The sequence below is a fragment of the Lissotriton vulgaris genome, chromosome 1_2, assembly GCF_964263255.1.
Source record: "Lissotriton vulgaris chromosome 1_2, aLisVul1.2, whole genome shotgun sequence".
Classification (NCBI taxonomy): Eukaryota; Metazoa; Chordata; class Amphibia; order Caudata; family Salamandridae; genus Lissotriton; species Lissotriton vulgaris.
The window spans coordinates 208,231,544-208,246,966 of record NC_141686.1 but is presented as its reverse complement, the minus strand read 5'-3'; positions in this window follow the sequence as shown (position 1 = coordinate 208,246,966).

Genomic DNA, 15,423 nt, shown 5'->3' with positions numbered 1-15,423 from the left:
GGATCAGAATCTGGCAGAATGAAGCCGCTGCTCTTACTCAGAATATTATAAAGGACTGTCTAAATAGCGACCATGGAATGAGAATTCCATGGTTGTCTGAAGTTTTAAAATCTTTGAATGAAGTTGGTAGAGGAACTTTGTTTAATGATCCCACAACTATAGAATTGCAGGACAAAGTTCAGGTTAGGAATGCGCTATATGCACTTTACAATAATGAAAGGCTCAGAAGTGAATCACAAAAATCAACTGTAATGAAATATATAGGCAATGGACTGTGTGGACCGACCTTACCGCCCTATCTCTCGCTGCCTATGACTAGCTGGGAGAGATCATTGTTGTTTCGTTTAAGGGCAGGAACAGTAAAATTTATGTTGTCATTTCCACTAGGACATTGTCATAGTGTTGATTCTACCTTATGTCCCTGTGATGGCGTGAGCATTCAGGATGATTTGCACTTTTTATTTTTCTGTAAATTTTATTCTGTGTATATCAAATGGTTTTTAACTCCGTATTTTAAAAAATCCAGACCACTGACACTCCAAGACTCATATAACATGTTATTTGCCTTGGATAGTGATGAACTGACTTTTCGTGTCAGCTCTTTTTTAAGACTGGCCATACGAGCACGCAAAATGATGGAAAACCCATGAGCATGATAAATTAGCTTTGTTAGTATTATCATGGAAATTAGCATATTGTTCTTAAAAATATATATATTGTATTGTCACTGCATAAAAAGGTATGTCACATGTATATTGATTTTTTATTACTATTTGTATGTTTAATTACTTTATGGTTGTTGATGATATATGTTCGGTACTTTTATGAATTTTAAGGAATTCGAATAAAGGTCTTTTGAACTTGAACACTGCACTCTGCCCACAGAGATACCTTAGGCCTACCTTAGGGGTGACTGCAATGTAAGAAAAGGGAAGATTAGGGCCTGGTTGACATGGCAGTACAAGACTGCACACAGGCTCTGCAATGGCACAACCAGTGCTGCAAGCCCACTAGCAGCATTTGATTTACTGGCCCTGGGCACACATGGTGCACTGTACTAGGAACTGACAAGTAAATCAAATCAGCCAATCATGAAACACAATCCATAATAACAATTTACAACAGGAGCTCCAGCACTTTAACACTGAACAGCGAGTGAGAAACTGCGCAAAGGCACTAAACCAGCAAAAACAGAGTCAAAATCGGGCGATCAGAAAGCAAAAAAGACAGGAGGAACATGCCAAAAGATGCCAAGTCTAACACATGTCACATCCAGCTGAAAGGAGGGTGAACTATTAATAACAAACATATGGTGGGAGGGTCAAGGGGAAATATTTAACGACCTGTCTGCTCGCTCCCCTGCAATCAAGGTACAAAACACACAACAGAGCAGACCAGGTCAAGGATGGTGTGTAACCATATGGATAGCTGTGAAACAGTAGGATGCATGTGTGGGCACATAAAAACTAGAATAATTCCCATCAGACCACCCTTGTTGGTGGAATTAACGTCATGTGGGAATTTGATGAACATTCAATACCTCGCCCGACCATATAGTGTCAGTGCGGGAGTGGATGTCACAACTCTAGTCAAAATGTTCATCAACCAATGCTGTAAATAGAGTGCAGTGCTCAAATAATAGTGATAAATAAAATTGACTACTAAGACTCAAAAGCATTTAAAATGGAAGTCTAGGTGTCAAAAAATAAAACTTAATTAAAAACCCGCCAGGTAGTGTGACTACCCTATGACGCTGTGCAAAAACGGTCGACATGTTTCAGCCTAAAGGGGAATTGCCCCGGCTTTCTTCAGGACCTCAGATAAAGATTAGCTACTGCAGGTACAAATAATGTATTAAATCAAGAGTAACATAAACTGTACTTGAGAAAAGTTACATATCTACCGGGAACTTAATGCTCTAAAATCCACAGTAGGGAGAGAAGAATGTCTTCTTCCCAGCTTTGTGTGGGCGAAGGCCTCACCTCACCCGGCAACCGCTCGGGAGCATGAGGCCCCGCTCTGTCCGTCGGTGCCCCGAGTGTTTTACCCGAGCGGAAATGGAGGTTGAACTACCCAACTTCCTGGGAGTTCTCTTCACTAAGGTGGAAGAACATGGACAGACCATGTGTGAGGATTAAGGTGGTTCACGTGGAGGGCCCTCAAAGGGTTCCTGGGATCTGCAAATTCATCAGGATGGTAACATCACTTTTGCACTCCACCACCTCAAAACTCCCAGCCCACTTGTCCTGCAAGGCAAAAGATTCCACTTCGGCCATGAACCACACTTTTTGCCCAAGTTGAAATTCAACCAGAGTGGCATTCTGGTCATACCACTTTTTCATTTTTCCTGACTTGCTTCCAGGTTGGCATGACCAAGTTTCCAGAAGCTGGCAGTTTGGTTTCTGAAGGCCGGCATGTAGCAAACCACATCCTGCGGAGTTTTCCTGGGAACTGCCTCCCAGCATTCCTTCACCAAACTCAGTGGTCCTTTCACAGGGTGACCACACAGAAGCTCAAAAGGACAGCAGTCGTATCGTATCGTATCGTATCGTAAGGGGTGCTTGTATAGCGCACTGACACCATGGGTTTCCTGGCGCTGGCTGGCAGTAGAGGAGACAGACAGACTAACCAGATTGGGGGAAAAACCAAGTTTTTAGAGATTTACGAAAGAGGGTCAGAGAGTTAGAAGTTTTAAGAGAAAGGGGGAAATAATTCCAGAGCTTGGGGGCCAGGTATGCAAATCTCCGGCCTCCAGATCTGCAGAGCTTGTAAGAAGGAACAGTCAAGAAATGAAGGTGGGAGGATCTCAAGTTGCGGGACGGGCAGTAGGGTCTGATGAGGGATTTTACAAAGATGGGGCAGGGGCCAGCCAAAGATTTGAAGATAAGGCAGCCGATCTTGAAGGCTGCCCTAGAGGTGACAGGGAGCCAGTGGAGTTTGACGAGGAGGGGCCTGGCGGATTGCCACTTCGGAATCCCTAAGGCCAATCTCGCCGCCTGATTTTGGACCGCCTGCAGTCTGCCCATCGATGTTTTAGGCAGACCATGGTAGATCGAGTTGGAGAAATCTAGGCGGGAGAGGACGAGGGCCATGATAACCTGCAGGAGGGCATCAGGTGTAAGGAGGTATGCCACTTTCCTGATCCTGCGCAGTTGGTAAATGCAGGACGAGACCACGGTCCCCACCTGCGGCCCTAGGGATAGAGCGGAGTCAATAGTGACCCCCAAGCTCTTCACCGAAGCCACGGGAGTGGGAGAGGGGCCCAGTTCCACCGGCCAGAATTGAGGCCCCCAGAAGGTGGTGCTCCTACCGGGAAGGAGGAGCTCCGTCTTACCGGGGTTCAGCTTTAACTGGTTAAGGCCCATCCACTGGAGAATGTGGGACATGACCGACTGAAAGTTAGGGATAGCAGAGGGGGAATTGAGAGAGAAGATGAGCTGCAGGTCGTCCGCGTAGTTAAACACGGTGACGTCCCACTGCCTCAAAGAAAATAGAAGGGGGCGAAGATAAAGATTGAAGAGAAGAGGGGACAGAGAAGAACCCTGGGGGACCCCACAGAGCGAGTGCTCTCTAGGAGCCCTGAAGGCGCCCAGGCTTAGGGTCTGAGACCTGCCAGTCAGGAAGGATCTGACCCAGGCCAGTGCCAGGCCCTGGATGCCAGCCTGCTCGACACGGCGGAGAAGGATGTTATGATCCACCGTGTCGAAAGCGGCTGACAGGTCTAGTAATACCAGGGCCTGGGGGGTACCCTTGTCAACACCGTCTCTCAGGGCGTCCAGCACGGCCAAGATCACTGTCTCCGTAGAGTGGCCGGGTCTGAAGCCAGCTTGGTTGGCCTCGAGGAAGTTGGAACTCTCGATAAACTGTGAGAGACAGGTGGTGACGTGGGCTTCCAGGATTTTTGAAAAGAAAGGTAAGAGAGAGATGGGGCGGTAGTTTGCCGGGACAGCGGGGTCAGCCCCCGGCTTCTTCAGAAGAGGCACCAGCACGGCCTCCTTGGCAGTCAAGAGACTTCTGAGGTACATCCCTCTATGCAAAGAGAAGATATGGCAAGAGGACATCCAACTTACGCCTCATGGGTTCTGTTAGACCCTTAATCATGCCCTTCAAGGTTTGGTTGAATCTCGCCACCAAGCCATTACCTTGTGGGTGGTAAGGAGTGGTGAACTTGTAGATTACACCACACTCCTTCCACAGGAATGTCATATACTATGATATAAATTGGTCACACTCTCAGAAACTACCTCACGGGGAAACCCACAAGGGAAAAGAATCAGATCCCCAATAACGCCCAGCCCACCACAGGTACCATCGTTGTTCTGAGAGGGATTGCCTCCGGGTACTGTATGGCATGGTGCACCAAGACCAGATTTGACCTGTTGCGCATAGCTGTCTTGGGATCCAGTTGCCCCACAATGTCCTTTCCTACCCTTACAAAAGAGTTCCAACAAATAGAAAATCCTGGAGAGGAGATTTAACCTTTTTCCCACTCTTACCACTTCCCTGGCAAGTTTGGCAAGACCTGCAGTGTCCATCTTACTGCCTTCAAATTTGGATCCATAATAAGTGGGTCACAAGCCTGTCAAAAAATGTCTTGTCCCACCCCAAATGTCCTGTCAAAGGCACGTGGTGGGCCAGACCCAGTAGGTAGGTCTTGAAGTGCTGGTGTAACACCAGCACATGGGGTGACCCAAGTTCAGCGACCCTAGGCTCGCTACACAGGAGGCCATTCTCCCAGTAGATCCAATGTGATCCAGACTCATCACCAGCTGCATCGTTTGCAGCCATCTGCCGCAAACCCACTAGAAAAGGGCATTCTTTTTGCTACCTGCAGAATTCCTCCCTTGTGGGACCACCTTCTTGCAGCCAATGGGTCAGCTCAGAGATGTCCCCCAGTTCAGCTACCTGAACTCCTGTAGTACTGGGATGTCCCCCTCAAGGTCAGCCTCCTCCCATTCAGTGGGAACCTCAGGGGCCGGTTTCCCGCGCCCCCTGCTCATTCTCTTGGCAGGGACCCGGGGCACTGTTTTAGGCTCCAGGTCCTACTGATCACCCTTTATGGCCGCCATTGACCAAGTGGTCATGCATGCCCACTCTGGCAACCCAAGCATCTCCAAGTGAGACCTGAGCTTTCATTCCTGAGGATTTGTACAATTCTGTCTGCCTGACCAGACGAATTGCTGACACCATCTGAGCCAATTCAACTCTTCTGATCCAGCTCCATTATCTTGATCTAATGGTCTAGCATCATCCTTTTGTCCTCCATGTCTAACTTAAGCTTCTCCAGTTCCTTGGCAACTCTCCTTGCTTCCCGCCTGTCCTCCAGCTCCTCTGGGAACAAGCCACTGCTGCCTAGTTTAGAGGGTGCCCCCTCCCAAAAGCACTTCCATCCTTGGCATAGGGTCTTCTGCCTTCATAACAAGATACCCAGGCAGCTCACTAACATGTCTGGCTTCTACCCAGGCCCTCAGAGCCTTTTGTAGCTCTATTTTCCGGTGAGGCCTGTGATATGGATTTTGAGGTTTTTGCAGATCGCCTTTAATTCCTTCACATTGTAGGTTTCTAACCTCTCCTCCTCAAAGGCCTCTTCCAAGGATGCAGCAAATGATGCAATTGATTCAGGCATGTTGTACTGGAAAGTTCAAGTTCAAGACCGATGGAAAGGCAAAAATAAACCAAAAAAACAGTTTGTGGTACATATTGGACTTCGATATGGAAGCAGTGCACACAAATCACTGTAAGTCAAGTGCATCACTGTAAGTCAAGTGCAAACGCAAGTCCTATCCTCACTGCTGACATCCAATATTAGACAAGGGGGTCTTTAGTTGGCAATGGTTTCTACCGTGTCCAAGAAGGGACCTTTCATTCTAGTCAGTATAGGGAGTTCAATACACAAAATTATGGCTCCGCACGTTTCTAGTAAGACAATTTTACATATGTTTTTACGTAATAAACATTATACAGTGTTAATCACAGGTTTGAGTATTCTCATTCTTTTTCCCAAAGCGAAGCCAAACACAAGTTCTGGAAGTTTAAAACTTGATCTTTATTCAATTTTCAATCAAATAGCCAGCGCGTTTGTCCGTTACCGGGAAGGGAAATCTCCTCCTACCACTCAAAATAGAGACCGGGCCTATTTAGGTGCTAGTGTCAACTCCTCCCCCTACTCTTAATGCAGCCCAGGTGTATTCAGCCCCACACTCACTCATCCAGACTCTCTGGAACCACTGCATATCGCCAGCCCCTGTCACTCCAAAGCCAGACAGTCAATACACATCCTAGCTGAGGCACACTGGATTTCTAAGCAAAACAATACCTACTTTCTAAAAGTGGTATTTTCAAACACAGAATGTAAAAATCACCTTTAATAAAAGATGCATCTTTAGATTCTAAGTTCAAGCATACTAAACTGTATTCTCCTACCTGGTCTCAATGGGAAGTTATCCCAACTAGGATGTTAGAAATTAACACCCATGCTTTCCTATGGCCAAATAGCCTTTCCATAGTGAAAAACAAAATTGGCAGTATTTCAATATCAGGACATGACACACACATCAGGGCATGTGTGTGGTATGCACCCTGCCCACAGGGGTACCTTGGGCCTACCATAGGGGTGACTCACATGTAAGAAAAGGGAAGGTTAGGGCCCGGCAAGTGGGTGCACTTGCCAAGTCGACATGGCAGTACCAGACTGCACACAGGCTCTGCAATGGCAGGCCAGAGTTACATTTGCAGGCTGCTTGTGGAGGTGGCACAACCAGGGCTGCAAGCCCACTAGCAGCATTTGATTTACAGGCCCTGGACACACATGGTGTACTGTACTAGGGACTGACTAGTAAATCAAATCAGCCAATCATGGAAACACCAATCCATAATAACAATTTACCACACAAGCACTTGTACTTTAACACTAAACAGGAGTGAGAAAGTGTGGAGACACAATAAACCAGCAAAAACAGAGTCAAAAGAAAACTGGGAGGTCAGAAAGCAAAGAGACAGGGGAAACATGCCAAAATATGCCAGGTCTAACAGGCTAAAAGGAGGGTTTGAGTGTTACTCCTATCCCAAAAAAGAAGTTTATGGATTTTAACATAGGATGAAGTGTTTGGGCAGATCGAAAGTTTTAAATTAAGAGTTGAAAGGGGTACTGCCGGGGCTTACCCCTCCCTTAAATAAAGTAGTTCAGGGTTTTTAATATGGATTTTGGATGTTTGGCCAGATTTAGGGTTTTGGGTAAGGGTTAAAAGACAATAACCACAAGATATATAGGTGAAATGCTTTTAACATGCGTCTGCGGTTGTTGGGCAGATTTATTGTAATGGGTTAAAGGTTAAATGGGGGGTTATGCTGTACATATACTTTGGGGATGCTTATCCACTCTCCACCCTCCTTTTCACTTTCCCTAACCTGCCCTTCTCATGTCCTGTTCTCTCTATATGTCTCAATCTTCAAACAGTGCAGTTCCCCAGAGTCCTTTTGACAAACCGGTGCATTCTGTACAATTTGCAGCTTTTCTAAGGTTAACTTGTTAGTTTGCAAAGTAATCCATCCTTGAAGACACTAAAGCAGGAACAACATGCTTCATGAGCTGAAGGGGCAATGTTTTGCACTGAATAATAATTTGACATTGATGCTACTAAATCCAAATTTACTGCCCTTAATCTTCATAATTAGTCTAAAGCCCAGATTTCGGTGAAAGCTTTATTTCTAGCAAGGACCCAAATTTGAATATTTGGGCATTCAACTCCCAATCTCCAATAACTGAACCCCACAGCTCAAGAAAAGTAAATTTATCTTTGATCGTAGATCAATCGTCCTGCCTAAACACGTAAGAAACTTCCCTATTTATAGTATAAACCCTGAATTGAAAACGTATAGGGCTAAATTAGTCAGTGGAGTACTGTACAGGGTATTTTATGGGACTATTCTAAGCCTGATCAATTGGTCAAGAGTGAAAATAAATGTATTAAGTCACTACTGAAGGCCCCAAAGAGTACCTCTACTGTCCTTATACAAGCTAATCTCACATTAGAACCAATCGCATATCTTATGAATTTGGAGACCTTTAATCACTTGGTCATATGTTTGAACAGTACAAGAACTTGAACTATATACTGCGGCCCTGCAAGATATTTTGGAGAGACTCGCTGCCGTAGAATTGTCCTGGTTCACCTACTTTAAACCTAGTGTGGGAAGTCGGGTTTATGTGGTTGTAGGGAGGACCCTATTCCCTAAAATGATTCTAAAGCTGTAAGGCAAGACACTTGCAGGCCATTTCGATGGTTAGAATACAGGGGCATATTACCAAGCAATAGCGATAATTATCGCTATTGCTTGGTTAGAGACAAAAAATTATCGCTGACCTGCGGCGATTTTTATCGCAAATAAACGTTGATATTACCAAGGTTTATCGCAAATGCGATAAAAAACGGCCACAATGCATGAATATCGCTGAAAAGTCAGCGATATTCATGCATCACCGAGCTAATGCTCTTGGCCATGTTATCCACCTCCCATTGGATAACATGGCTAAGAACTGCTCAGGGCAGGTGTTAGCTTTTGGAGATATTCACGCTTAGCGCAAATATCTCCAAAAGTTGGTAATAGGAGATAGCGATGTTAGCGACTGTTTCCAGACGCTAACATCTTGGGACGCCCACTTTGCATGTCATTAGTGATAAATATCACTGACATGCAAAGCGGGGCCCAAGATGGTCGCTATCTCCCACTAGCTGTCGCTAACTGGTGTTAGCGACAGCTAAGTAATAGGGAGATATTTAGGGAGATAATTTTATCTCCGCTTTCTTGGCTTTTAAAGCCAAAAAAGCGGAGATAAACCCCCTTGATAATATGCCCCACATTTCTTGAAATCAGATGTGATTATTCTTAGACTTTATTGGTCCAGCTAGCACATGAACACTTTATATTTATTTCAGGTTTGGTATTTTGCCACTGACAGCTTTTGCCGTTAGGTGGTCTGATCATATGCAAAATCCAAATAGGAACCCAGTCTGTAACACTCTCAAAGAAAGTGAGGAGCCCTTGGTATTTTTTTGTAGAGAATAATGCAAACCTAGAAGAATTTGGATGACCCCTTTGTAGACTAGACACCACAGAATAGTCCTACAGATGTGCAGAAAGATTCTGGTGCCCGTGTGGTCTTCAATGCTTCTAAGATCCTGGAGCCTGCATGGCACATTAAATGGGAATTGTTATCATAATTGTTTTACCTACTTGTTTTTATTTTTTTAATAATGTGGATATATGTTTGTAAACATGAAACTGACTGAATGTGTATATGTATTTAAATTGTTCTATTGATGTATTAGTTGATCTGGTCGAGGAAATAAATAAAAATTTAAATATTAAAGAAAACAATTTCACTGACAGTTGTCTTTAACAAATCAAAAATTATCTTTCAGAACCTTTGTTCCTTGCTTTGGCAGTTATGTTAACATTGTCTGTTGTCTTTTCCTCACAGGCCAGATTATTGATTCTGCTGATTACTTTAATTACATCATAAAGTACTTTTTTTAGGTGCCCACACCTCACCTTCATGTTGCTTTACCTTAGGGTATCAGGATTGCTTTAAAAAATATATCTCAATTCTGTTCTTGATTGAAACGGCGCTTTCCGCAGGATCACACCGATTCTTTTTCCTTCCTTTGCTGAACCCGTTCTTGTTGGCTTTTAGGAGTCTGCATACTTTACTCCTGCCAATCAGGGCTAACGTGCTTGTATTCTTTCTAAATATGGTAACATTAGCATACACCTGTTTGACAAATGTAATTTACTTACAGTACCCTACCACAGGTTACCTAGGTCTTGTAAATGAAATGCTATGAGGGGGTAGCAGCAATCATGCCACACACTTAGGTACCCTGCGAATCAAGTCTGAGGTCTGCCATTGCAGCCCTGAGTTCAGTTTTAAAACTTTAATTTCAACCTGGCAAATACACAGTTTGCCAGGCCTAAATCTTCCTTACAATGTAGACCTTAAAGGTTCACAGGACAGGGTGCACAGTATTACAAAAATGACTTGTGTACTTGTGCTGGCAGTGGGGTTCTTTTCCGTTGCAGCAAGGCAAGCTCTACCATTGATTAAAACAAAGTTATCTTATTCCACTTAATAAGTGATAGCTCAAGTTTGGGAACAGCTAGAGAAGTACTTCTTTCACTCATTCAAATTGTAATAATATCCTTTTAAATGGAAATATCACATTTTAAATTACTATTCTGAAAATGCCATTTGGCTTTTTTGTGCCTAAACCATATGTTTCTTTCTGCAATGTCCAGGGTCACATGACTATTAGTGGCTCTTCTATTATGTAATGTTTAATCCTTCTAGACAGGGATTAAAGGGCCTTGGGTTTGGACAAGGGTATTACTCTCCGGAAGAGGATACTCTCAGGCATTGCAGACAGCCCTTCCTGACCTTGAAATTGTTACATTTTCCTATACAGATTGGAGCCTTTCCTAGAAACCAGGACCCCAGAGGTGACTCCAAGGGTCAGTTAGCTGACCTCCTGTTTGAGCTATAGGGATACAAGAAGCTACAAGAGGTCTTTTTCCTGCAACTGTCCAGCAGACCAGTACAAACTTGTCCTGCCTGAACAATGCTGCTGGCCTCTCCTGGAATGAGGTTTAACCACCAACAGGTGTCCCTCTGGATCCTGGATCATTGGCTGGCATTGGAGTGCACTTCTCCATCCCTAAAATTACAAGTACAGGAATGGTGAAAAAGCAGCAAACAGAATAGTACCCGATCATCTTGCAAACCCAAGCAGACTTCACCGAGGCTATCATGGGACCCATATCTCACTGCTGATGTAACCTTGTAGGATACAGACCATGGACATCACCGCCCGGAGCTCCTTAATTTAACGATCAATCAATCAGGGGTTTGTAAAGTGTGGCTACTGATCCCGCGCCCCTACAGAAAATTTGTCTCATCAAAACTACCCAACACCACGATACTCACCATTAATCATAAACTCGCATAAGGTCCATAAGAAATCGAGACAAATATTGGGCAACTGAATCATGTGACCTAATTAATTGGAATCTATTCACAAATGATTTACACATTATATACAACTGCAGTTTATCATCATCATAACCAATAGAAATATAACGGAAACATTTAATTAACCCCTTCAATGCTGATGACGGCTCCTGGCCGTCATGAGTCACGGTGGGCGTGTGCTGATGACGGCCGGGAGCCGTCATGACGACGCCCGCGATCGGAATGTTCAGCACCGCGGCGGAATTCCGGCCGCGACCAAGGTGTTAAGTCACATAGGTAAATGGATCAACTGATGGTAACTAGACTAAGAATAATCAAGACAAGCTTGTCATTTTCAAAATCTATTTATTATTATTCAAAGAATGAGCATTTAAAATAAGTAACTTTATTTATTAGGAAAATAGCAGTTTAGCAGCATTTATTAAGGTAAAGGCATATTGAACTGACATTTCAAAGCTTATTGAAAAACATGAATAATAATCAAAAAGGACTCTCATTCCCTAAATCTATTTCCCTAACTGACTCACTTCATCTAGGAGGGAAAATGTAAAGTCCATAAACCCTATTATCCTTACGTGAGCAAGAAGTCCAACGGCAAGTCACGTCTCACAGGAATCGGAAAGTGAGGAGCACCCTCCTGTCAGGGGGCCATTTTATATACCTTTCTAACTTACCAATCTACACTAAAAGTTATTCTTTTTACTGACATTCTGTGTTCCGATTGGTTGTCAGCCGTCAGTCCATATGAAATCATAATTTTTTTTCAATCCAAAGTCGTGCCTTTCGAAAACGTCTTTGTCATTTATCCACAGGCGACATTAGCTTCTGAGGATTTTGCAACATCTTATTAAATAACAGTTTGCTGCTTCCTCAGCCTGGCTGGTCTGCTATTTCCTGTCCTTGAAGTTATCCAACCCAGAGCACATCTTGCACAGTTTATTTATTTTATTTTTCTGATGAACGTCATTGTGGCAAAACTTTCCACTTTCTTTGCTGTGCTCTGCTCATCACGACAGGATTTCAAACACCCACTTAAAAACGCTAGGCCTCAGGCCTTTTTCTTGGAAGCTAGTATTCAAACAAACACAAAAATTAATTAATTTGAGTAATGAAAATCATTCTGTTACCCACCCCCTTTACTAATGTTAACCCATTAGTTTATGTTATCTAGCGTTAAGCATAACAAAGCAGCGTTTTTATTTACCATCTTCTTTTAGGCCATCAAGATTCTCCACGAGCCTTTGCCACATAAAAGACACAACATAAACAAAAGCACATATAATAGGCACATGCCATTAGACAAGGTTAGTTTATTATTTCTCAACGTACTTGCAAGTGCAACATAGAGCATATGAATTAGTCCCGTGTGTCATGAATGTATTTTAATCTAGGTTGATTAGTACATTTTTGTGCATAAACTTATTAATACGATTATTCATTATGGGTGTTTAACTTTGCGAGACTAAACACATTATATTTCTGAACCTCGCTTCATCACTACTCACCCGTGAGGGTCTCAAGGCTCTTGGGGGATGGGGGTGCTGCTTATCTGTCTGTGTGGGGAGGTTCAGTCAAAGAGCCAATTATTGAGGTTCTTTCTGAACTGGGTCAACGATACAGGTTTCCTGAGGTGGAGAGGTAGGGTGTTCCAGGTCTTTGTGGCGTGGTAGGCAAAGGATCTTTCTCCGGTTCTGGTCTTGTGGATCTATGGGACAGAGGCCAGGGCGAGCTGGGCAGTGTGGAGTTGTCTGGAGGGTGTTTTGAAAGCAAGGCTGTGGTTTAGATATTATGGTCCTGTGTCATGGAGGGCCTTGTAGGTATGTTTGAGGAGCTTGAAGGTCATTCTTTTGTTGCACTGGTGATGAACCAGGAAGAAACAGGTAAAAGCATGAGTTAAATGAGAATATTCTTTCTCTAAAAAACCCTACTGGCATGCAACGTATCAGGTTATGCCCTTGGCTTAATTACTAAGCCGTGGCCATGATGGTGTCTCTACTTCTGGAAGTTCTATGACCTTGCAAGAACTTCTGAATACCAGATGGCACAATTCACAAGGGCACAACACCTCTGTGTCTAAACGTATAGTACAATTTTCTATGTATTTGGGTCTCAATGGTATCATGCTCATGCAAAACGTCACGTCTCCTTTTGCTCTGGTCACCATAAAAATGCACAGGTCCCTCGGATTTTGGGTGGGACCTACCAACCAGTCCTATGACCAGTGGGAGGACCATGACCAGAATCATACAAAAGATCAAAAACACCTTAACCACCAAGAAAAACTGTATTTGGGTATAGATAGCGGACACAGGCTCAACCATAGAGCTCCTTAGTTTGTGGGTACTGCTCCATTCAAGCGAGACATGAAAGTGTCTTTGACACCAATTTTACTAAATAGAAAATAGCGTTGTGTTGAGGGGTTTATAGTGTTAATGATTGTACCAATCTTTATTTAATCCAGTAGAAGGGAAACCCTGTTTTCGTAGATATGAACTTGATGTGAGATATTTGGTATATTCAGGTATAACTTAGGACTTAGACTGGTCTAGACGATGGATTGGATGTGGCTCACAGGACGGTTAATGAGTGTTACTAAGTGAGGTACTGTGGAATAAAATCCATTGTGCATAGAGGCTGGTGATATTTGTTAATTATTTTTTTATTGTGTTTCAATGTTCTTTAAGCAATAAGCAATACAGGTTATACATGTGTTTAATTTCAACTATTTATATTGTGTCGTATGATAATATGCACTTGGAGTCATCAGTACTTTTCTATGAAGGATCAGGCTCAGCAGGTCCAATTAAAAGTCTTTCGGAGTTCTAGCCAATTATATGTTTTAGGAAAGGATACTGACTTGCAATTGGATGATTCTGAAAAATTGACAGTTAATTTGTCAGGAAATGGATTCTGTCATTCAGGTTTGATTTGTTCGTTATCTGTCCATTGACGGGGCAGTGATTGAGAGCAAGACGTTATGGTATTGGTTACATAAATGGAGGTCACTTTGACTAATGACTGAGACGGAATGCAAAATCTGTATTTTATAATTGGATTTTAGAATCTGGTCACATCTAGTTTTAACAAGAATTACGTTATTTGTATATATTTGTCAAGAGGTGTTTCGGATCATTAATATGTGCTGAAGATTTCACAAGGAATACATAATTGACTTCCATACTGTACTTAGGGTGCACAATGAATGCTGAAAAGCCTCAGGTAAGATGAATCCAACATGTAATTTGATTTCTTGATATGAGTACTATGAAGATGTTTTTTCTTTTGGTCTGTAAGTTTCAGGAGGAAGCTTTGTGTCCTTGTATCACCTTTAGCATTATTGCTTATTCTCAATGATATGTGAACTTCGAGCATTGACAGAGAGAAACAGCATTTTTACTAGGATATTTTTGTCTTTCCATGTAGATAAGATCATGCTATACCTCAGGATAAGAGGAACTCAGTTTATTTGTATCATTGTGTGTCTGCATATTTTTTATGAATTAGGAAATTCTTAATGAAATGGAAGGAGGGATTAAAGCATGTTGTATTGTTTGATTATGGGCTTCCTATGGTTTGTGAGTATTTTCTGGATCTATATTTCTTTTCCATGAATGTGAGACTTATCATGTTACTCTATTTAATCCATGTTAATTCATAGTTTGCCTAAGGTATACAAGTAATGATCAATGCCTTTACAATGTTAGCTTAATAAATATGTGAACAAACATTGGGGGTTGTGAAGCAACGAGGGGGGTTGGATAAAAATGCAGAAGTACACTATAATCCAACATTGTAATTAATTAGAAATGAATATTTATGTCTATAAAGAGTAAGAGGATTGCTGTTGTTTTGGAATTATGAGATGCATAACTTCAGATGTAATTGTTGTCCTTGCAGCTCTGAAGAAGCTAAACACCTGTTGGCAGTAGCAGGTTATTGGTTAAGGACCAGGCTGTTGCAGAGTTATTGCTTATAAATCAAGAAATCTGCACATTGTGCTCAGCCTTAGGAACAAATAGCATTTTAAAAGCAGGAACTGAAAGCATTTTTAATAAGATTATGGATTTAAGAATCTTGGAATTGAATGAATTTCCGACTATGCAAAGAAAAATGAGCAACAATTATTGGAAAAATATATAGGCACATTGTGCTCACCCTTAACAGCAATTTCCATTTTGGAAGCAGGATCTGAAAGGATTTTATAAGATTATCGATTTAAGCATTTTGGATTTCAATTACTTTTCGACTATAGAATGAAAAATGAGCAAAGAGAATTTGGAAAATATATGATCTGAGTATTATAAAGACCCACAATCTTTTAATTTTGCAATGATCTATGAACTAGTAGCTTATATATATATATAAACTAGGATAAGCAGAAGGACAAAGAACGCATG